This window comes from Prunus avium, chromosome 6 (genome assembly GCF_965620075.1).
Source record: "Prunus avium chromosome 6, drPruAviu1.hap1.1, whole genome shotgun sequence".
NCBI classification, from domain to species: domain Eukaryota; kingdom Viridiplantae; phylum Streptophyta; class Magnoliopsida; order Rosales; family Rosaceae; genus Prunus; species Prunus avium.
In genome coordinates, this window is record NC_142289.1 from 20,198,729 (window position 1) to 20,223,513 (window position 24,785).

Genomic DNA, 24,785 nt, shown 5'->3' on the forward strand with positions numbered 1-24,785 from the left:
AGAAATTGAAGAATTCAAGTTCAACGGCAGTTCGTTCCAAATTGGAGTGTATTCTATACTTCTAGCGGTTGGATTTCACTCAAAACTCACCAAATGCCTCCTAACACCATATTATCCTGTTTCCCAAGTTTTGGGCTCGATCCGAAATCAATAGGTGTTCGAAATTGGACAATTCAAGTTCAACGGTAGTTCGTTCCTAACAATAGTGGTTGGTGTATTCCATACTTCTAGCGATTGGATTTCACTCAAAACTCACCAAATGATTCTTCCCACCATATTATGATGTTGCCCAAGTTTGGGGCTCGATCCGAAATCAATAGGTGTGAGAAATTGGACAATTTAAGTTCAGCGGCAGTTCGTTCCTAATTGGAGTGGTTGGTGTATTCCGTACTTCTAGCGATTGGATTTCACTCAAAACTCACCAATTGACTCCTCCCACCATATTATGCTGTTGCCCAAGTTTTGGGCTCGATCCGAAATCAATAGGTGTTCGAAATTGGACAATTCAAGTTCAACGGTAGTTCGTTCCTAACAATAGTGGTTGGTGTATTCCATACTTCTAGCGATTGGATTTCACTCAAAACTCACCAAATCATTCTTCCCACCATATTATGATGTTGCCCAAGTTTGGGGCTCGATCCGAAATCAATAGGTGTGAGAAATTGGACAATTCAAGTTCAACGGCAGTTCGTTCCTAATTGGAGTGGTTGGTGTATTCCATACTTCTAGCGATTGGATTTCACTCAAAACTCACCAAATGACTCCTCCCACCATATTATGATGTTGCCCAAGTTTTGGGGTTGATCTGAAATCAATAGGGGTGAGAAATTGGTCAATTCAATTTCAACGACAGTTCGTTCCTAATTGGTGTGGTTGGTGTATTCCATACGTCTAGCGATTAGATTTCACTCAAAACTCACCAAATGACTCCTCCCACCATATTATGATGTTGCCCATGTTTTCGGCTCGATCCGAAATCAATAGGTGTTCCAAATTGGACAATTCAAGTTCAACGGCAGTTCGTTCCTAATTGGAGTCGTTGGTGTATTCCATACTTCTAGCGATTGGATTTCACTCAAAACTCACCAAATGACTTCTCCCACCATATTATGATGTTGCCCAAGTTTTGGGATCGATCCGAAATCAATAGGTGTGAGAAATTGGACAATTCAAGTTCAACGGCAGTTCGTTCCTAACTGGAGAGGTTGGTGTATTCCATACTTCTATCGATTGAATTTCACTCAAAACTAACAAAATAACTCCTCCCACCATATTATGACGTTGCCCAAGTTTTGGGCTCGATCCGAAATCAATAGGTGTTCCAAATTGGATAATTCAAGTTCAACGGCAGTTCGTTCCTAATTGGAGTGGTTGGTGTATTCCATACTTCTAGTGATTGGATTTCACTCAAAACTCACGAAATGACTCCTCCCACCATATTATGATGTTGCCCAAGTTTTGGGCTCTATACGAAATCAATAGGTGTTCCAAATTGGACAATTCAAGTTCAACGGCAGTTCGTTACTAATTGGAGTGGTTGGTGTATTCCATACTTCTAGCGATTGGATTTCACTCAAAACTCACCAAATGACTCCTCCCACCATATTATGATGTTGCCCAAGTTTTGGGCTCGATACGAAATCAATAGGTGTTCCAAATTGGACAATTCAAGTTCAACGGCAGTTCGTTCCTAATTGGAGTGGTTGGTGTATTCCATACTTCTAGCGATTGTATTTCACTCAAAACTCACCAAATGACTCCTCCCACCATATTATGATGTTGGCCAAGTTTTGGGCTCGATCCGAAATCAATAGGTGTTCCAAATTGGACAATTCAAGTTCAACGGCAGTTCGTTCCTAATTGGAGTGGTTGGTGTATTCCATACTTCTAGCGATTGGATTTCACTCAATACTAACCAAATGACTCCTCCCACCATATGATGATGTTGCCCAAGTTTTGGGCTCGATCCGAAATCAATAGGTGCGAGAAATTGGACAATTCAAGTTCAACGGCAGTTCGTTCCTAATTGGAGTGGTTGGTGTATTCCATACTTCTAGCGATTGGATTTCACTCAAAACTAACCAAATGACTCCTCCCACCATATGATGATGTTGCCCAAGTTTTGGGCTCGATCCGAAATCAATAGGTGCGAGAAATTGGACAATTCAAGTTCAACGGCAGTTCGTTACTAATTGGAGTGGTTGGTGTATTCCATACTTCTAGCGATTGGATTTCACTCAAAACTCACCAAATGACTCCTCCCACCATATTATGATGTTGCCCAAGTTTTGGGCTCGATACGAAATCAATAGGTGTTCCAAATTGGACAATTCAAGTTCAACGGCAGTTCGTTCCTAATTGGAGTGGTTGGTGTATTCCATACTTCTAGCGATTGTATTTCACTCAAAACTCACCAAATGACTCCTCCCACCATATTATGATGTTGGCCAAGTTTTGGGCTCGATCCGAAATCAATAGGTGTTCCAAATTGGACAATTCAAGTTCAACGGCAGTTCGTTCCTAATTGGAGTGGTTGGTGTATTCCATACTTCTAGCGATTGGATTTCACTCAAAACTAACCAAATGACTCCTCCCACCATATGATGATGTTGCCCAAGTTTTGGGCTCGATCCGAAATCAATTGGTGTGAGAAATTGGACAATTCAAGTTCAACGGCAGTTCGTCCCTAATTGGAGTGGTTGATGTATTCTGTACTTCTAGCGATTGGATTTCACTCAAAACTCACCAAATGACTCCTCCCACAATATTATGATGTTGCCCACGTTTTGGGATCGATACGAAATCATTAGGTGTGAGAAATTGGACAATTCAAGTTCAACGGCAGTTCGTTCCTAATTGGAGTGGTTCGTGTATTCCACACTTCTAGCGATTGGATTTCTCACAAAACTCACCAAATGACTCCTCCCACCGTATTATGATGTTGCCCAAGTTTTGGGCTCGATCCGAAATCAATAGGTGGGAGAAATTGGACAATTCAAGTTCAACGGCAGTTCGTTCCAAATTGGAGTGGTTGGTGTATTCCATACTTCTAGCGATTGGATTTCACTCAAAACTCACCAAATGACTCCTCCCACCATATTATGATGTTGAACAAGTTTGGGGTTCGATCCGAAATCAATAGGTGTGCGAAATTGGACAATTCAAGTTCAACGGCAGTTCGTTCCTAAATGGAGTGGTTGGTGTATTCCATACTTCTAAAGATTGGATTTCACTCAAAACTCACCAAATGACTCCTCCCACCATATTATGATGTTGAACAAGTTTGGGGTTCGATCCGAAATCAATAGGTGTGCGAAATTGGACAATTCAAGTTCAACGGCAGTTCGTTCCTAATGGGAGTGGTTGGTGTATTCCATACTTCTAGTGATTGGATTTCACTCAAAACTCACCAAATGACTCCTCCCACCGTATTATGATGTTGCCCAAGTTTTGGGCTCGATCCGAAATCAATAGGTGTTCGAAATTGGCCAATTCAAGTTCAACGGTAGTTCGTTCCTAACTATAGTGGTTGGTGTATTCCATACTTCTATAGCGATTGGATTTCACTCAAAACTCACCAAGTGACTCTTCCCACCATATTATGATGTTGCCCATGTTTGGGGCTCGATCCGAAATCAATAGGTGAAAGAAATTGGACAATTCAAGTTCAACGGCAGTTCGTTCCAAATTGGAGTGGTTGGTGTATTCCATACTTCTAGCGATTGGATTTCACTCAAAACTCACCAAATGACTCCTAACACCATATTATGATGTTGCCCAAGTTTTGGGCTCGATCCAAAATCAATAGTTATGAGAAATTGGACAATTCAAGTTCAACGGCAGTTCGTTCCAAATTCGAGTGTATTTTATACTTCTAGGCATTGGATTTCACTCCAAACTCACCAAATGACTCCTAACACCATATTATGATGTTGCCCAAGTTTTGGGCTCGATCCAAAATCAGTAGTTGTGAGAAATTGGACAATTCAAGTTCAACGGCAGTTCGTTCCTAATTGGAGTGGTTCGTGTATTCCACACTTCTAGCGATTGGATTTCTCACAAAACTCACCAAATGACTCCTCCCACCGTATTATGATGTTGCCCAAGTTTTGGGCTCGATCCGAAATCAATAGGTGGGAGAAATTGGACAATTCAAGTTCAACGGCAGTTCGTTCCAAATTGGAGTGGTTGGTGTATTCCATACTTCTAGCGATTGGATTTCACTCAAAACTCACCAAATGACTCCTCCCACCATATTATGATGTTGAACAAGTTTGGGGTTCGATCCGAAATCAATAGGTGTGCGAAATTGGACAATTCAAGTTCAACGGCAGTTCGTTCCTAAATGGAGTGGTTGGTGTATTCCATACTTCTAAAGATTGGATTTCACTCAAAACTCACCAAATGACTCCTCCCACCATATTATGATGTTGAACAAGTTTGGGGTTCGATCCGAAATCAATAGGTGTGCGAAATTGGACAATTCAAGTTCAACGGCAGTTCGTTCCTAATGGGAGTGGTTGGTGTATTCCATACTTCTAGTGATTGGATTTCACTCAAAACTCACCAAATGACTCCTCCCACCGTATTATGATGTTGCCCAAGTTTTGGGCTCGATCCGAAATCAATAGGTGTTCGAAATTGGCCAATTCAAGTTCAACGGTAGTTCGTTCCTAACTATAGTGGTTGGTGTATTCCATACTTCTATAGCGATTGGATTTCACTCAAAACTCACCAAGTGACTCTTCCCACCATATTATGATGTTGCCCATGTTTGGGGCTCGATCCGAAATCAATAGGTGAAAGAAATTGGACAATTCAAGTTCAACGGCAGTTCGTTCCAAATTGGAGTGGTTGGTGTATTCCATACTTCTAGCGATTGGATTTCACTCAAAACTCACCAAATGACTCCTAACACCATATTATGATGTTGCCCAAGTTTTGGGCTCGATCCAAAATCAATAGTTATGAGAAATTGGACAATTCAAGTTCAACGGCAGTTCGTTCCAAATTCGAGTGTATTTTATACTTCTAGGCATTGGATTTCACTCCAAACTCACCAAATGACTCCTAACACCATATTATGATGTTGCCCAAGTTTTGGGCTCGATCCAAAATCAGTAGTTGTGAGAAATTGGACAATTCAAGTTCAACGGCAGTTCGTTCCAAATTGGAGTGTATTCTATACTTCTAGCGATTGGATTTCACTCAAAACTCACCAAATGACTCCTCCCACCATATTATTATGTTGCCGATGTTTTGGGCTCGATCTGAAATCAATAGGTGTGAGAAATTGAAGAATTCAAGTTCAACGGCAGTTCGTTCCAAATTGGAGTGTATTCTATACTTCTAGCGGTTGGATTTCACTCAAAACTCACCAAATGCCTCCTAACACCATATTATCCTGTTGCCCAAGTTTTGGGCTTGATCCAAAATCAATAGGTGTGGGAAATTCGACAATTCAAGTTCAACGGCAGTTCGTTCCTAATTGGAGTGGTTGGTGTATTCCATACTTCTAGCGATTGAATTTCACTCAAAACTAACCAAATGAATCCTCCCACCATATTATGATGTTGCATAAGTTTTGGGCTCAATCCGATATCAATAGGTGTGAGAAATTGGACAATTCAAGTTCAACGGCATTTCGTTCCTAATTGGAGTGGTTGGTGTATTCTATACTTCTAGCGATTGGATTTCACTCAAAACTCACCAAATGACTCCTGACACCATATTATTATGTTGCCCAAGTTTTGGGCTCGATCCGAAATCAATAGTTGTGAGAAATTGGACAATTCAAGTTCAACGGCAGTTCGTTCCAAATTGAAGTGGTTGGTGTATTCCGTACTTCTAGCGATTGGATTTCACTCAAAACTCACCAAATGACTCCTAACATCGTATTATCATGTTGCCCAAGTTTTGGGCTCGATCCGAAATCAATAGCTGTGAGAAATTGGACAATTCAAGTTCAATGGCAGTTCGTTCCTAATTGGGGTGGTTGGTGTATTCCAAACTTCTAGCAATTGGATTTCACTCAAAACTCATCAAATGACTTCTCCCACCAGATTATCATGTTGCCCAAGTTTTGGGCTTGATCCAAAATCGATAGGTGACAGAAATTGGACAATTCAAGTTCAACGGCAGTTCGTTCCCAATTGGAGTGGTTGGTGTATTCCATACTTCTAGCGACTGGATTTCACCCAAAACTCACCAAATGACTCCTCCCACCATATTATCATGTTGCCCAAGTTTTGGGCTCGATTCGAAATCAATAGGTGACCGAAATTGGACAATTCAAGTTCAACGGCAGTTCGTTCCTAATTGGAGTGGTTTGTGTATTCCATACTTCTAGCAATTGGATTTCACTCAAAACTCATCAAATGACTTCTCCCACCAGATTATCATGTTGCCCAAGTTTTGGGCTTGATCCAAAATCGATAGGTGACAGAAATTGGACAATTCAAGTTCAACGGCAGTTCGTTCCCAATTGGAGTGGTTGGTGTATTCCATACTTCTAGCGACTGGATTTCACCCAAAACTCACCAAATGACTCCTCCTACCATATTATCATGTTGCCCAAGTTTTGGGCTCGATTCGAAATCAATAGGTGACAGAAATTGGACAATTCAAGTTCAACGGCAGTTCGTTCCTAATTGGAGTGGTTGGTGTATTCCATACTTCTAGCAATTGGATTGCACTCAAAACTCACCAAATGACTTCTCCCACCAGATTATCATGTTGCCCAAGTTTTGGGCTTGATCAGAAATCAATAGGTGACAGAAATTGGACAATTCAAGTTCAACGGCAGATCGTTCCCAATTGGAGTGGTTGGTGTATTCCATACTTCTAGCGACTGGATTTCACCAAAAACTCACCAAATGACTCCTCCCACCATATTATCATGTTGCCCAAGTTTTGGGCTCGATCCGAAATCAATAGGTGACAGAAATTAGACAATTCAAGTTCAACGGCAGTTCGTAACAAATTGAAGTGGTTGGTGTATTCCGTACTTCTAGCGATTGGATTTCACTCAAATATCACCAAATGACTCCTAACACCATATTATCATGTTGCCCATGTTTTGGGCTCGATCCGAAATCAATAGGTGTGAGAAATTGGACAATTCAAGTTCAACGGCAGTTCGTTCCTAACTGGAGGGGTTGGTGTATTCCATACTTCTAGCGATTGGATTTGACTCAAAACTCACCAAATGACTCGTACCACCATATTATGATGTTGCCCAAGTTTGGGGCTCAATCCGAAATCAATAGGTGTGAGAAATTGGACAATTTAAGTTCAACGGCAGTTCGTTCCTAATTGGAGTGGTTGGTGTATTCCATACTTCCAGCGATTGGATTTCACTCAAAACTCACCAAATGACTCCTCCCACCATATTATGATGTTGCCCAAGTTTTGGGCTCGATCCGAAATCAATAGGTTTTCCAAATTGGACAATTCAAGTTCAACGACAGTTCGTTCCTAACTGGAGTGGTTGGTGTATTCCATACTTCTACCGATTGGATTTCACTCAAAACTCACCAAATGCTTCCTCCCACCATATTTATATGTTGCCCAAGTTTTGGGCTCGATCCGAAATCAATAGGTGTGAGAAATTGGACAATTCAAGTTCAATGGCAGTTCGTTCCTAATTGGAGTGGTTGGTGTATTCCATACTTCTAGCGATTGGATTTCACTCAAAACTCACCAAATGACTCCTCCCACCATATTTTGACGTTGTCCAAGTTTGGGGCTCTATCCGAAATCAATAGGTGTGAGAAATTGGACAATTCAAGTTCAACGGCAGTTCGTTCCTAATTGGAGTGGTTGGTGTATTCCATACTTCTAGCGATTGTATTTCACTCAAAACTCACCAAATGACTCCTCCCACCATATTATGATGTTGCCCAAGTTTTGGGCTCGATCCGAAATCAATAGGTTTTCCAAATTGGACAATTCATTTTAAACGGCAGTTCGTTCCTAACTGGAGTGGTTGGAGTATTCCATACTTCCAGCGATTGGATTTTACTCAAAACTCACCAAATGACTCCCCACACCATATTATGACGTTGCCCAGGTTTTGGTCTAATCCGAAATCAATAGGTGTGAGAAATTGGTCAATTCAATTTCAACGACAGTTCGTTCCAAATTGGAGTGGTTGGTGTATTCCATACATCTAGCGATTGGATTTCACTCAAAACTCCACAAATGACTCCTCCCACCATATTATGTTGTTGCCCAAGTTTTGGGCTCGATCCGAAATCAATAGGTGTGAGAAATTGGGCAATTCAAGTTCAACGGCAGTTCGTTCCTAATTGTAGTGGTTGGTGTATTCCATACTTCTAGCGATTGGATTTCACTCAAAACTCACCAAATGACTGCTCCCACCATATTATGATGTTGCCCAAGTTTTGGGCTCGATCCGAAATCAATAGGTGTTCCAAATTGGACAATTCAAGTTCAACGGCAGTTCGTTCCTAATTGGGGTGGTTGGTGTATTCCATACTTCTAGCGATTGGATTTCACTCAAAACTCACCAAATGACTCCTCCCACCATATTATGATGTTGCCCAAGTTTGGGGCTCGATCCGAAATCAATAGGTGTGAGAAATTGGTCAGTTCAATTTCAACTCCAGTTCGTTCCTAATCGGAGTAGTTGTTGTATTCCATACTTCTAGGGATTGGATTTCACTCAAAACTCACCAAATGACTCCTCCCACCATATCACGATGTTGCCCAAGTTTTGGGCTCGATCCGAAATCAATAGGTGTGAGAAATTCGACAATAAAAGTTCAACGGCAGTTCGTTCCTAATTGGAGTGGTTGGTGTATTCCACACTTCTATCGATTGGATTTCACTGAAAACTCACCAAATGACTCCTCCCACCATATTATGATGTTGCCCAAGTTTTGGGCTCGATCCGAAATCAATAGGTGTGAGAAATTGGTCAATTCAATTTCAACGAAAGTTCGTTCCTAATTGGAGTGGTTGGTGTATTCCATACTTCTAGCGATTGGATTTCACTCAAAACTCACCAAATGACTCCTCCCACCGTATTATGATGTTGCCCAAGTTTTGGGCTCGATCCGAAATCAATAGGTGTTCCAAATTGGACAATTCAAGTTCAACGGCAGTTCGTTCCTAACTGGAGTGGTTGGTGTATTCCATAGTTCTAGCGATTGGATTTGACTCAAAACTCACAAAATGACTCCTCCCACCATATTATGATGTTGCCCAAGTTTGGGGCTCAATCCGAAATCAATAGGTGTGAGAAATTGGACAATTTAAGTTCAACGGCAGTTCGTTCCTAATTGGAGTGGTTGGTGTATTCCATACATCTAGCGATTGGATTTCACTCTAAACTCCACAAATGACTCCTCCCACCATATTATGATGTTGCCCAAGTTTTGGGCTCGGTCCGAAATCAATAGGTGTGAGAAATTGGGCAATTCAAGTTCAACGGCAGTTCGTTCCTAATTGGAGTGGTTGGTGTATTCCATACTTCTAGCGATTGGATTTCACTGAAAACTCACCAAATGACTCCTCCCACCATATTATGATGTTGCCCAAGTTTTGGGCTCGATCCGAAATCAATAGGTGTTCCAAATTGGACAATTCAAGTTCAACGGCAGTTCGTTCCTAATTGGAGTGGTTGGTGTATTCCATACTTCTAGCGATTTGATTTCACTCAAAACTCACCAATTGACTCTTCCCCCCAAATTATGTTATTGCCCAAGTTTTGGGCTCGATCCTAAATCAATAGGTGTTCCAAATTGGACAATTCAAGTTCAACAACAGTTCGTTCCTAGTTGGAGTGGTTGGTGTTTCCATACTTCTAGCGATTGGATTTCACTCAAAACTCACCAAATGACTCCTCCAAGCATATTATGATGTTGAACAAGTTTGGGGTTCGATCCGAAATCAATAGGTGTGCGAAATAGGACAATTCAAGTTCAACGGCAGTTCGTTCCAAATGGGAGTGGTTGGTGTATTCCATACTTCTAGCGATTATATTTCACTCAAAACTCACCAAATGACTCCTCCCACCATATTAAGATTTTGCCCAAGTTTTGGGCTCGATCCGAAATCAATAGGTGTGAGAAATTGGACAATTCAAGTTCAACGGCAGTTCGTTCCTAATTGGAGTGGTTGGTGTATTCCATACTTCTAGCGATTGGATTGCACTCCAAACTAACCAAATGACTCCTCCCACCATATTATGATGTTGCCCAAGTTTGGGGCTCGATCCGAAATCAATAGGTGTGAGAAATTGGGCAATTCAAGTCGAACGGCAGTTCGTTCCTAATTGGAGTAGTTGGTGTATTCCATACTTCTAGCGATTGGATTTCACTGAAAACTCACCAAATGACTCCTCCCACCATATTATGATGTTGCCCAAGTTTTGGGCTCGATCCGTAATCAATAGGTGTTCCAAATTGGACAATTCAAGTTCAACGGCATTTCGTTCCTAATTGGAGTGGTTGGTGTATTCCATACTTCTAGCGATTGGATTTCACTCAAAACTCACCAATTGACTCTTCCCACCATATTATGATATTGCCCAAGTTTTGGGCTCGATCCGAAATCAGTAGGTGTGAGAAATTGGACAATTCAAGTTCAACGGCAGCTCGTTCCTAACTGGAGTGGTTGGTGTATTCCATACTTCTAGCGATTGGATTTCACTCAAAGGTCGCCAAATGACTCCTCCCACCATATTATGCTGTTGCACAAGTTTGGGGTTCGATCCGAAATCAATAGGTGTGAGAAATTGGACAATTCAAGTTCAACGGCAGTTCGTTCCTAATGGGAGTGGTTGGTGTATTCCGTACTTCTAGCGATTGGATTTCACTCAAAACTCACCAAATGACTCCTCCCACCATATTATGATTTTGCCCAAGTTTTGGGCTCGATCCGAAATCAATAGGTATGAGAAATTGGTCAATTCAATTTCAACGACAGTTCTTTCCTAATTGGAGTGGTTGGTGTATTCCATACTTCAAGCGATTGGATTTGACTCAAAACTCACCAAATGACTCCTCCCACCATATTATGATGTTGCCCAAATTTGGGGCTCGTTCCGAAATCAGTAGCTGTGAGAAATTTGACAATTCAAGTTCAACGGCAGTTCGTGCCTAGTTGGAGTGGTTGGTGTATTCCATACTTCTAGCGATTGGATTTCACTGAAAACTCACCAAATGACTCCTCCCACCATATTATGATGTTGCCCAAGTTTTGGGCTCGATCCGAAATCAATAGGTGTTCCAAATTGGACAATTCAAGTTCAACGGCAGTTCGTTCCTAACTGGAGTGGTTGGTGTATTCCATAGTTCTAGCGATTGGATTTGACTCAAAACTCACAAAATGACTCCTCCCACCATATTATGATGTTGCCCAAGTTTGGGGCTCAATCCGAAATCAATAGGTGTGAGAAATTGGACAATTTAAGTTCAACGGCAGTTCGTTCCTAATTGGAGTGGTTGGTGTATTCCACACATCTAGCGATTGGATTTCACTCTAAACCCCACAAATGACTCCACCCACCATATTATGTTGTTGCCCAAGTTTTGGGCTCGATCCGAAATCGATAGGTGTGAGAAATTGGGCAATTCAAGTTCAACGGCAGTTCGTTCCTAATTGGAGTGGTTGGTGTATTCCATACTTCTAGCGATTGGATTTCACTCAAAACTCACCAAATGACTCCTCCCACCATATTATGATGTTGCCCAAATTTGGGGCTCGTTCCGAAATCAGTAGCTGTGAGAAATTTGACAATTCAAGTTCAACGGCAGTTCGTGCCTAATTGGAGTGGTTGGTGTATTCCTTACTTCTAGAGATTGGATTTCACTCAAAACTCACCAAATGACTCCTCCCACCATATTATGATGTTGCCCAAGTTTTGGGCTCGATCCGAAATCAATAGGTGTTCCAAATTGGACAATTCAAGTTCAACGGCAGTTCGTTCCTAAATGAAGTGGTTGGTGTATTCCATACTTCTAAAGATTGGATTTCACTCAAAACTCACCAAATGACTCCTCCCACCATATTATGCTGTTGAACAAGTTTGGGGTTCGATCCGAAATCAATAGGTGTGCGAAATTGGACAATTCAAGTTCAACGGCAGTTCGTTCCTAATGGGAGTGGTTGGTGTATTCCATACTTCTAGTGATTGGATTTCACTCAAAACTCACCAAATGACTCCTCCCACCGTATTATGATGTTGCCCAAGTTTTGGGCTCGATCCGAAATCAATAGGTGTTCGAAATTGGCCAATTCAAGTTCAACGGTAGTTCGTTCCTAACTATAGTGGTTGGTGTATTCCATACTTCTATAGCGATTGGATTTCACTCAAAACTCACCAAGTGACTCTTCCCACCATATTATGATGTTGCCCATGTTTGGGGCTCGATCAAAAATCAATAGGTGAAAGAAATTGGACAATTCAAGTTCAACGGCAGTTCGTTCCTAACTGGAGTGGTTGGTGTATTCCATAGTTCTAGCGATTGGATTTGACTCAAAACTCACAAAATGACTCCTCCCACCATATTATGATGTTGCCCAAGTTTGGGGCTCAATCCGAAATCAATAGGTGTGAGAAATTGGACAATTTAAGTTCAACGGCAGTTCGTTCCTAATTGGAGTGGTTGGTGTATTCCATACTTCTAGCGATTGGATTTCACTGAAAACTCACCAAATGACTCCTCCCACCATATTATGATGTTGCCCAAGTTTTGGGCTCGATCCGAAATCAATAGGTGTTCCAAATTGGACAATTCAAGTTCAACGGCAGTTCGTTCCTAATTGGAGTGGTTGGTGTATTCCATACTTCTAGCGATTGGATTTCACTCAAAACTCACCAATTGACTCTTCCCACCATATTATGATATTGCCCAAGTTTTGGGCTCGATCCGAAATCAGTAGGTGTGAGAAATTGGACAATTCAAGTTCAACGGCAGTTCGTTCCTAATTGGAGTGGTTGGTGTATTCCATACTTCTAGCGATTGGATTTCACTCAAAACTCACCAAATGACTCCTCCCACCATATTATGATGTTGCCCAAGTTTTGGGATCGATCCGAAATCAATAGGTGTGAGAAATTGGTCAATTCAATTTCAACGGCATGTCGTTCCTAATTGGAGTGGTTGGTGTATTCCATACTTCTAGCGATTGGATTTCACTCAAAACTCACCAAATGAATCCTCCCACCATATTATGATGTTGCCCAAGTTTTGGGATCGATCCGAAATCAATAGGTGTGAGAAATTGGTGAATTCATTTTCAACGGCATGTCGTTCCTAATTGGAGTGGTTGGTGTATTCCATACTTCTAGCGATTGGATTTCACTCAAAACTCACCAAATGAATCCTCCCACCATATTAAGATGTTGCCCAAGTTTTGGGCTCGATCCGAAATCAGTAGGTTTGAGAAATTGGACAATTCAAGTTCAACGGCAGTTCGTTCCTAATTGGAGTGGTTGGTGTATTCCATACTTCTAGCGATTGGATTTCACTCAAAACTCACCAAATGACTCCTCCCACCATATTATGATGTTGCCCAAGTTTTGGGCTCGATCCGAAATCAATAGGTGTTCCAAATTGGACAATTCAAGTTCAACGGCAGTTCGTTCCTAATTGGAGTGGTTGTTGTATTCCATACTTCTAGCGATTGGATTTCACTCAAAACTCACCTAATGACTCCTCCCACCAAATTATGATGTTGACCAAGTTTTGGGCTCGATCCGAAATCGATAGGTGTTCCAAATTGGACAATTCAAGTTCAACGGCAGTTCGTTCCTAATTGGAGTGGTTGGTGTATTCCGTACTTCTAGCGATTCGATTTCACTCAAAACTCAACAAATGACTCCTCCCACCATGTTGTGATGTTGCCCAAGTGTTGTGCTCGATCCGAAATCAATAGATGTTCCAAATTGGACAATTCATGTTCAACGGCAGTTCGTTCCTAATTGGAGTGGTTGGTGTATTCCATACTTCTAGCGATTGGATTTCCCACAAAACTCACCAAATGACTCCTCCCACCATATTATGATGTTGCCCAAGTTTTGGGCTCGATCCGAAATCAATAGGTGTGAGAAATTGGACAATTCAACTTCAACGGCAGTTCGTTCCTAATTGGAGTGGTTGGTGTATTCCATTCTTCTAGCGATTGGATTTCACTCAAAACTCACCAAATGACTCCTCCCACCATATTATGATGTTGCCCAAGTTTGGGGCTCGATCCGAAATCAATAGATGTGAGAAATTGGACAATTCAAGTTCAACGGCATTTCGTTCCTAATTGGAGTGGTTGGTGTATTCCATACTTCTAGCGATTGGATTTCACTCAAAACTAACCAAAATGACTCCTCCCACCATAATATGATGATACCCAAGTTTTGGGCTCGATCCTAAATCAATAGGTGTTCCAAATTGGACAATTCAAGTTCAACGGCAGTTCGTTCCTAATTGGTTTGGTTGGTGTATTCCATACTTCTAGCGATTGGATTTCACTCAAAACTCACCAAATGACTATTCCCACCGTATCATGATGTTGCCCAAGTTTTGGGCTCGATCCGAAATCAACAGGTGTGAGAAATTGGACAATAAAAGTTCAACGGCATTTCGTTCTTAATTGGAGTGGTTGGTGTATTCCATACTTCTAGTGATTGGATTTCACTGAAAACTCACCAAATGACTCCTCCCACCATATTATGATGTTGCCCAAGTTTTGGGCTCGATCCGAAATCAATAGGTGTGAGAAATTGGTCAATTCAATTTCAACGAAAGTTCGTTCCTAATTGGAGTGGTTGGTGTATTCCATACTTCTAGCGATTGGATTTCACACAAAACTCCACAAATGACTCCTCCCACCATTCTATGATGTTGCCCAAGTTTTGGGCTCGATCTGAAATCAATAGGTGTCAGAAATTGGGCAATTCAAGTTCAACGGCAGTTCGTTCCTAATTGTAGTGGTTGGTGTATTCCATACTTCTAGCGATTGGATTTCACTGAAAACTCAACAAATGAATTCTGCCACCATATTATGATGTTGCCCAAGTTTCGGGCTCGATCCGAAATCAATAGGTGTTCCAAATTGGGCAATTCAAGTTCAACGGAAGTTCGTTCCTAATTGGAGTGGTTGGTGTATTCCATACTTCTAGCGATTGGATTTCACTCAAAACTCACCAAATGACTCCTCCCAACATATTATGATGTTTCCCAAGTTTTGGGCTCGATCCGAAATCAATAGGTGTGAGAAATTGGTCAATTCAATTTCGACGACAATTCTTTCCTAATTGGAGTGGTTGGTGTATTCCATACTTCAAGCGATTGGATTTCACTCAAAACTCACCGAATGACTCCTCCCACCATATTATGATGTTGTACAAGTTTGGGGTTCGATCCGAAATCAATAGGTGTGAGAAATTGGACAATTCAAGTTCAACGGCTGTTCGTTCCTAATTGGAGTGGTTGGTGTATTCCATACTTCTACCGATTGGATTTCACTCACCATATTATGATCTTGCCCAAGTTTTGGGCTCGATCCGAAATCAATAGGTGTTCCAAATTGGACAATTCAAGTTCAACGGCAGTTCGTTCCTAATTGGAGTGGTTGGTGTATTCCATACTTCTAAAGATTGGATTTCACTCAAAACTCACCAAATGACTCCTCCCACCATATTATGATGTTGCCCAAGTTTTGGGCTCGAGCCGAAATCAATAGGTGTCTCAAATTGGACAATTCAAGTTCAACGGCAGTTCGTTCCTAATTGGAGTGGTTGGTGTATTCCACACTTCTAGCGATTGGATTTCACTCGAAACTCACCAAATGACTCCTCCCACCATATTAAGATGTTTCCCAAGTTTTGGGCTGGATCCGAAATCAGTAGGTGTTCCAAATTGGACAATTCAAGTTCAACGGCAGTTCGTTCCTAATTGGAGTGGTTGGTGTATTCCATACTTCTAGCGATTGGATTTCACTCAAAACTCACCAAATGACTCCTCCCACCATATTAAGATGTTGCCCAAGTTTTGGGCTGGATCCGAAATCAGTAGGCGTGAGAAATTGGACAATTCAAGTTCAACGGCAGTTCGTTCCTAATTGGAGTGATTGGTGTATTCCATACTTCTAGCGATTGGATTTCACTCAAAACTCACCAAATGACTCCTCCCACCATATTATGATGTTGCCCAAGTTTTGGGCTCGATCCGAAATCAATAGGTGTTCCAAATTGGACAATTCAAGTTCAACGGCAGTTCGTTCCTAATTGGAGTGGTTGTTGTATTCCATACTTCTAGCGATTGGATTTCACTCAAAACTCACCAAATGACTCCTCCCACCAAATTATGATGTTACCCAAGTTTTGGGCTCGGTCCGAAATCAATAGGTGTGAGAAATTGGACAATTCAAGTTCAACGGCAGTTCGTTCCTAATTGGAGTGGTTGGTGTATTCCATACTTCTAGCGATTGGATTTCACTCAAAACTCACCAAATGAATCCTCCCACCATATTATGATTATGCCCAAGTTTTGGGCTCGATCCGAAATCAATAGGTGTTCCAAATTGGACAATTCAAGTTCAACGGCAGTTCGTTCCTAGTTGGAGTGATTGGTGTATTCCATACTTGTAGCGATTGGATTTCACTCAAAACTAACCAAATGACTACTCCCACCATATTATGATGTTGCTCAAGTTTTGGGCTCGATCCAAAATCAATTGGTGTGAGAAATTGGACAATTCAAGTTCAACGGCAGTTCGTTCCAAATTGGAGTGGTTGGTGTATTCCACACTTCTAGCGATTGGATATAACTCAAAACAAACTAAATGACTCCTCCCACCATATTATGTTGTTGCCCAAGTTTTGGTCTCGATCTGAAATCAATAGGTGTGGGAAATTGGACAATTCAAGTTCAACGGCAGTTCGTTCCTAATTGGAATGGTTGGTGTATTCCATACTTCTAGCGATTGGATTTCACTGAAAACTCACCAAATGACTCTTCCCACCATATTATTATGTTGCCCAAGTTTTGGGCTCGATCCGAAATCAATAGGTGTTCCAAATTGGACAATTCAAGTTCAACGGCATTTCGTTCCTAATTGGAGTGGTTGGTGTATTCCATACTTCTAGTGATTGGATTTCACTCAAAACTCACCAAACGACTCCTCTCACCATATTATGATGTTGGCCAAGTTTTGGGCTCGATCCGAAATCAATAGGTGTTCCAAATTGGACAATTCTAGTTCAACGGCAGTTCGTTCCTAATTGGAGTGGTTGGTGTATTCCACACTTCTAGCGATTGGATTTCACTCAAAACTCACCAAATGACTCCTCCCACCATATTATGATGTTAGCCAAGTTTTGGGCTCGACCCGAAATCAATAGGTGTTCCAAATTGGACAATTCTAGTTCAATGGCAGTTCGTTCCTAATTGGAGTGGTTGGTGTATTCCATACTTCTAGCGATTGGATTTCACTCCAAACTCACCAAATGACTCCTCCCACCAAATTATGATGTTGCCCAAGTTTCGGGCTCGATCCGAAATCAATAGGTGTGAGAAATTGGTCAATTCAATTCCAACGACAGTTCTTTCCTAATTGGAGTGGTAGGTGTATTCCATACTTCAAGCGATTGGATTTCACTCAAAACTCACCAAATGACTCCTCCCACCGTATTATGATGTTACACAAGTTTGGGGTTCGATCCGAAATCAATAGGTGTGAGAAATTGGACAATTCAAGTTCAACGGCTGTTCGTTCCTAATTGGAGTGGTTGGTGTATTCCATACTTCTAGCGATTGGATTTCACTCAAAACTCACAAAATGACTCCTCCCACCATATTATGATGTTGCCCAAGTTTGGGGCTCGATCCAAAATCAATAGGTGTGAGAAATTGGACAATTCAAGTTCAACGGCAGTTCGTTCCTAATTGGAGTGGTTGGTGTATTCCATACTTCTAGCGATTGGATTTCACTCAAAACTCACCAAATGACTCCTCCCACCATGTTGTGATGTTGCCCAAGTGTTGGCCTCGATCCGAAATCAATAGGTGTTCCAAATTGGACAATTCAAGTTCAACGGCAGTTCGTTCCTAATTGGAGTGGTTGGTGTATTCGATACTTCTAGCGATTGGATTTCTCTCAAAACTCAACAAATGACTCCTCCCACCATATTATGATGTTGCCCAAGTTTTGGGCTCGATCCGAAATCAATAGGTGTTCCAAATTGGACAATTCAAGTTCAACGGCATTTCGTTCCTAATTGGAGTGGTTGGTGTATTCTATACTACGAGCGGTTGGATTTCACTCAAAACTCACCAAATGACTCCTCCCACCATATTATGATGTTGCCCAAGTTTGGGGCTCGATCCGAAATCAATAGGTGTGAGAAATTGGACAATTCAAGTTCCACGGCAGTTCGTTCCTAATTGGAGTGGTTGGTGTATTCCATACTTCTAGCGATTGGATTTCACTCAAAACTCACCAAATGACTCCTCCCACCATATTATGTTGTTGCCCAAGTTTTGGGCTCGATCCGAAATCAATAGGTGTGAGAAATTGGTCAATTCAATTTCAATGGCATTTCGTTCCTAATTGGAGTGGTTGGTGTATTCCATACTTCTAGCGATTGGATTTCACTCAAAACTCACCAAATGACTCCTCCCACCATATTATGATGTTGCCCAAGTTTTGGGCTCGATCCGAAATCAATAGGTGTGAGAAATTGGACAATTCAAGTTCAACGGCAGTCCGTTCCTAATTGGAGTGGTTGGGGTATTCCATACTTCTAGCGATTGGATTTCACTCAAAACTCACCAAATGACTCCTCGCACCATATTACGATGTTGCCCAAGTTTGGGGCTCGATCCGAAATCAATAGGTGTTCCAAATTGGACAATTCAAGTTCAACGGCAGTTCGTTCCAAATTGGAGTGGTTGGTGTATTCCATACTTCTAGCGATTGGATTTCCCTCAAAACTCACCAAATGACTCCTCCCACCATATTATGATGGTGCACACGTTTTGGGCTCGATCTGAAATCAATAGGTGTTCCAAATTGGACAATTCAAGTTCAACGGCAGTTCGTTCCTAATTGGAGTGGTTGGTGTATTCCACACTTCTAGCGATTGGATTTCACTCAAAACTCACCAAATGACTCCTCCCACCATATTATGATGTTGCCCAAGTTTTGGGCTCGATCCGAAATCAATAGGTGTTCCAAATTGGACAATTCAAGTTCAACGGCATTTCGTTCCTAATTGGAGTGGTTGGTGTATTCCATACTTCTAGCGATTGGATTTCACTCAAAACTCACCAAATGACTACTCCCACCATATTACGATGTTGCCCAAGACTTGGGCTCGTTCCGAAATCAATTGGAGTGGTTGGTGTATTCCATACTTCTAGCGATTGGATTTCACTCAAAACTCACCAAATGACTCCTCCCACCATATTATGATGTTGCCCAAGTTTTGGGCTCGATCCGAAATCAATAGGTGTGAGAAATTGGTCAATTCAATTTCAACGGCATTTCGTTCCTAATTGGAGTGGTTGGTGTATTCTATACTACGAGCGGTTGGATTTCACTCAAAACTCACCAAATGACTCCTCCCACCATATTATGATGTTGCCCAAGTTTGGGGCTCGATCCGAAATCAATAGGTGTGAGAAATTGGACAATTCAAGTTCCACGGCAGTTCGTTCCTAATTGGAGTGGTTGGTGTATTCCATACTTCTAGCGATTGGATTTCACTCAAAACTCACCAAATGACTCCTCCCACCATATTATGTTGTTGCCCAAGTTTTGGGCTCGATCCGAAATCAATAGGTGTGAGAAATTGGTCAATTCAATTTCAATGGCATTTCGTTCCTAATTGGAGTGGTTGGTGTATTCCATACTTCTAGCGATTGGATTTCACTCAAAACTCACCAAATGACTCCTCCCACCATATTATGATGTTGCCCAAGTTTTGGGCTCGATCCGAAATCAATAGGTGTGAGAAATTGGACAATTCAAGTTCAACGGCAGTCCGTTCCTAATTGGAGTGGTTGGGGTATTCCATACTTCTAGCGATTGGATTTCACTCAAAACTCACCAAATGACTCCTCGCACCATATTACGATGTTGCCCAAGTTTGGGGCTCGATCCGAAATCAATAGGTGTTCCAAATTGGACAATTCAAGTTCAACGGCAGTTCGTTCCAAATTGGAGTGGTTGGTGTATTCCATACTTCTAGCGATTGGATTTCCCTCAAAACTCACCAAATGACTCCTCCCACCATATTATGATGGTGCACACGTTTTGGGCTCGATCTGAAATCAATAGGTGTTCCAAATTGGACAATTCAAGTTCAACGGCAGTTCGTTCCTAATTGGAGTGGTTGGTGTATTCCACACTTCTAGCGATTGGATTTCACTCAAAACTCACCAAATGACTCCTCCCACCATATTATGATGTTGCCCAAGTTTTGGGCTCGATCCGAAATCAATAGGTGTTCCAAATTGGACAATTCAAGTTCAACGGCAGTTCGTTCGTAATTGGAGTGGTTGGTGTATTCCATACTTCTAGCGATTGGATTTCACTCAAAACTCACCAAATGACTCCTCCCACCATATTATGATGTTGCCCAAGTTTCGGGCTCGATCCGAAATCAATAGGTGTGAGAAATTGGTCAATTCAATTCCAACGACAGTTCTTTCCTAATTGGAGTGGTAGGTGTATTCCATACTTCAAGCGATTGGATTTCACTCAAAACTCACCAAATGACTCCTCCCACCGTATTATGATGTTACACAAGTTTGGGGTTCGATCCGAAATCAATAGGTGTGAGAAATTGGACAATTCAAGTTCAACGGCTGTTCGTTCCTAATTGGAGTGGTTGGTGTATTCCATACTTCTAGCGATTGGATTTCACTCAAAACTCACAAAATGACTCCTCCCACCATATTATGATGTTGCCCAAGTTTGGGGCTCGATCCAAAATCAATAGGTGTGAGAAATTGGACAATTCAAGTTCAACGGCAGTTCGTTCCTAATTGGAGTGGTTGGTGTATTCCACACTTCTAGCGATTGGATTTCACTCAAAACTCACCAAATGACTCCTCCCACCATATTATGATGTTGCCCAAGTTTTGGGCTCGATCCGAAATCAATAGGTGTTCCAAATTGGACAATTCAAGTTCAACGGCATTTCGTTCCTAATTGGAGTGGTTGGTGTATTCCATACTTCTAGCGATTGGATTTCACTCAAAACTCACCAAATGACTACTCCCACCATATTACGATGTTGCCCAAGACTTGGGCTCGTTCCGAAATCAATTGGAGTGGTTGGTGTATTCCATACTTCTAGCGATTGGATTTCACTCAAAACTCACCAAATGACTCCTCCCACCATATTATGATGTTGCCCAAGTTTTGGGCTCGATCCGAAATCAATAGGTGTGAGAAATTGGTCAATTCAATTTCAACGGCATTTCGTTCCTAATTGGAGTGGTTGGTGTATTCTATACTACGAGCGGTTGGATTTCACTCAAAACTCACCAAATGACTCCTCCCACCATATTATGATGTTGCCCAAGTTTGGGGCTCGATCCGAAATCAATAGGTGTGAGAAATTGGACAATTCAAGTTCCACGGCAGTTCGTTCCTAATTGGAGTGGTTGGTGTATTCCATACTTCTAGCGATTGGTTTTCACTCAAAACTCAGCAAATGACTCCTCCCACCATATTATGTTGTTGCCCAAGTTTTGGGCTCGATCCGAAATCAATAGGTGTGAGAAATTGGTCAATTCAATTTCAATGGCATTTCGTTCCTAATTGGAGTGGTTGGTGTATTCCATACTTCTAGCGATTGGATTTCACTCAAAACTCACCAAATGACTCCTCCCACCATATTATGATGTTGCCCAAGTTTTGGGCTCGATCCGAAATCAATAGGTGTGAGAAATTGGACAATTCAAGTTCAACGGCAGTCCGTTCCTAATTAGAGTGGTTGGGGTATTCCATACTTCTAGCGATTGGATTTCACTCAAAACTCACCAAATGACTCCTCGCACCATATTACGATGTTGCCCAAGTTTGGGGCTCGATCCGAAATCAATAGGTGTTCCAAATTGGACAATTCAAGTTGAACGGCAGTTCGTTCCAAATTGGAGTGGTTGGTGTATTCCATACTTCTAGCGATTGGATTTCCCTCAAAACTCACCAAATGACTCCTCCCACCATATTATGATGGTGCACACATTTTGGGCTCGATCTGAAATCAATAGGTGTTCCAAATTGGACAATTCAAGTTCAACGGCAGTTCGTTCCTAATTGGAGTGGTTGGTGTATTCCACACTTCTAGCGATTGGATTTCACTCAAAACTCACCAAATGACTCCTCCCACCATATTATGATGTTGCCCAAGTTTTGGGCTCGATCCGAAATCAATAGGTGTTCCAAATTGGACAATTCAAGTTCAACGGCAGTTCGTTCGTAATTGGAGTGGTTGGTGTATTCCATACTTCTAGCGATTGGATTTCACTCAAAACTCACCAAATGACTCCTCCCACCATATTATGATGTTGCCCAAGTTTTGGGCTCGATCCGAAATCAATAGGTGTGAGAAATTGGACAATTCAAGTTCAACGGCAGTTCGTTCCTAATTGGAGTGGTTGGTGTATTCACAACTTCTAGCGATTGGATTTCCCTCAAAACTCACCAAATGACTCCTCCCACCATATTATGATGTTGCCCAAGTTTTGGGCTCGATCCGAAATCAATAGGTGTGAGAAATTGGACAATTCAAGTTCAACGGCAGTTCGTTCCTAATTGGAGTGGTTGGTGTATTCCATACTTCTAGCGATTGGATTTCACTCAAAACTCACCAAATGACTCCTCCCACCATATTACGATGTTGCCCAAGTTTGGGGCTCGATCCGAAATCAATAGGTGTTCCAAATTGGACAATTCAAGTTCAACGGCAGTTCGTTCCTAATTGGAGTGGTTGGTGTATTCCATACTTCTAGCGATTGGATTTCACTCAAAACTCACCAAATGACTCCTCCCACCATATTATGATGGTGCACAAGTTTTGGGCTCGATCCGAAATCAATAGGTGTTCCAAATTGGACAATTCAAGTTCAACGGCAGTTCGTTCCTAATTGGAGTGGTTGGTGTATTCCATACTTCTAGCGATTGGATTTCACTCAAAACTCACCAAATGACTCCTCCCACCATATTATGATGGTGCACAAGTTTTGGGCTCGATCCGAAATCAATAGGTGTTCCAAATTGGACAATTCGAGTTCAGTGGCAGTTCGTTACTAATTGGAGTGGTTGGTGTATTCCATACATCTAGTGATTGGATTTCACTCAAAACTCACCAAATGACTCCTCCCACCATATTATGATGTTGCCCAAGTTTTGGGCTCGATTCGAAATCAATAGGTCTTCCAAATTGGACAATTCAAGTTCAACGGCAGTTCGTTCCTAATTGGAGTGGTTGGTGTATTGCATACTTCTAGCGATTGGATTTCACTCAAAACTAACCAAATGACTTCTCCCACCATATTATGATGTTGCCCAAGTTTTGGGCTCGATCCTAAATCAATAGGTGTGAGAAATTGGACAATTCAAGTTCAACGGCTGTTCGTTCCTAATTGGAGTGGTTGGTGTATTCCATACTTCTAGCGATTGGATTTCACTCAAAACTCACCAAATGACTCCTCCCACCATATTATGATGTTGCCCAAGTTTTGGGCTTGATCCGAAATCAATAGGGGTTCCAAATTGGACAATTCAAGTTCAACGGCAGTTCGTTCCTAATTGGAGTGGTTGGTGTATTCCATACTTCTAGCGATTGGATTTCACTCAAAACTCACCAAATGACTCCTCCCACCATATTATGGTGTTGCCCAAGTTTTGGACTCGATCCGAAATCAATAGGTGTGAGAAATTGGTCAATTCAATTTCAACGCCATTTCGTTCCTAATTGGAGTGGTTGGTGTATTCCATACTTCTAGCTATTGGATTTCACTCAAAACTCACCAAATGACTCCTCCCACCATATTATGGTGTTGCCCAAGTTTTGGGCTCGATCCGAAATCAGTAGGTGTGAGAAATTGGACAATTCAAGTTCAACGGCAGTTCGTTCCTAATTGGAGTGGTTGGTGTATTCCATACTTCTAGCGATTGGATTTCACTCAAAACTCACCAAATGACTCCTCCCACCATATTATGATGTTGCCCAAGTTTGGGGCTCGATCCGAATTCAATAGGTGTTCCAAATTGGACAATTCAAGTTCAACGGCAGTTCGTTCCTAATTAGAGTGGTTGGTGTATTCCACACTTCTAGCGATTGGATTTCACTCAAAACTCACCAAATGACTCCTCCCACCATATTATGATGTTGCCCAAGTTTTGGGCTCGATCCGAAATCAATAGGTGTTCCAAATTGGACAATTCAAGTTCAACGGCAGTTCGTTCCTAATTGTAGTGGTTGGTGTATTCCATACTTCTAGCGATTGGATTTCACTCAAAACTCACCAAATGACTCCTCCCACCATATTATGATGTTGCCCAAGTTTTGGGCTCGACCCGAAATCAATAGGTGTTCCAAATTGGACAATTCAAGTTCAACGGCAGTTCGTTCCTAATTGGAGTGGTTGGTGTATTCCATACTTCTAGCGATTGGATTTCACTCAAAACTCACCAAATGACTCCTCCCACCATATTATGATGGTGCACAAGTTTTGGGCTCGATCCGAAATCAATAGGTGTTCCAAATTGGACAATTCAAGTTCAACGGCAGTTCGTTC